Raw genomic sequence first — 1,115 nt, forward strand, 5'->3', positions numbered from 1 at the left:
CCCCCTGTCGACACTACACAACGTGCCTTCATTAAAAAAATTCGATGGCAACAAGGCTAGAGGGCGACCGACAAAGACCTGGATAGAAAGAGTCAGGGAAACACGAACAACTCAAGGCATCCCCATGACCCAAGCTCTCCGGCTGGTCGCAGAGAGACGTCTCTTTCTTCCCGCGACACCCAAAAGGGTATAAGCGGCGGATACAAGTAAAGTAAAGTAAGTCGACACAAGTTAGATAATAACATAGGCGGCGGCCTTTCTACCCTGCCTGACTGCCTGTCAGGGCCAACCCAGGCTGAGAAGGATTCAACATCATTTCAGAAAGACCTTAATGCTCGATAAAAAAAATCGTGTGGCTACTCGGGAATCGAACCCGGGTCTCTTGCGTGTGACAACGAGGCGCCTAACCGCTACGCTCGCAGAAACCTGTCTTGAGAATTGTGGGTAGTGAAACTTTGTTTTTTGGTTTTGTTTTAGTTTTAGTAAGGGTTTACGACACTCGCAACTGCATAAAGTTATGAGAGTGCCAAGGGGTGCACGTCAACAGAGAAGTCCAAACGGGGATTCAGGCTTACTGTGCTCACCTTTCTAGCCTCGACGGCATAAAGTTTGGTTCGACTATCAAGGCACCCCGGAAATAGCGGGTCACAAGAGGGTGACAAACACACAAAAGAAGTAGGGGAAAATGACGATGGTAAAGATGAGGAAAGAAAAAGCAGCAGTTCCCCCTATGTCGTTCCGGCACAGTATGAGCATAACATTGATAAATCAGCTCGTTTACAATTCTACTATGCATCTAAGAACATGTCAATATCTCCCCTTTGGGAATGGCTTTAAGACAACTAATTCAGCAAGTAGCACAACAACAACAACAACAACAACAACAACAACAACTACAACAACAACAATGCGTTTACCTTCGGTTGGGACCTCAGAAAGGAAGGGTTTGTTTTCTTCATCTTGATCAGTCCTGTCTAAGACGGCCACCTGTCTTATACGGCCACTTTTCTCCTTGACAATGGGTGGTCGTCTTACACAGGTTCGACTGCACCCTGACGGCCACCTCTATAGGACGGTCACCTGTGCAAACGGTCGCTTTTCATCCCCCCCCCCCC

This window comes from Aplysia californica, unplaced genomic scaffold (assembly GCF_000002075.1).
Source record: "Aplysia californica isolate F4 #8 unplaced genomic scaffold, AplCal3.0 scaffold00307, whole genome shotgun sequence".
NCBI lineage: Eukaryota > Metazoa > Mollusca > Gastropoda > Aplysiida > Aplysiidae > Aplysia > Aplysia californica.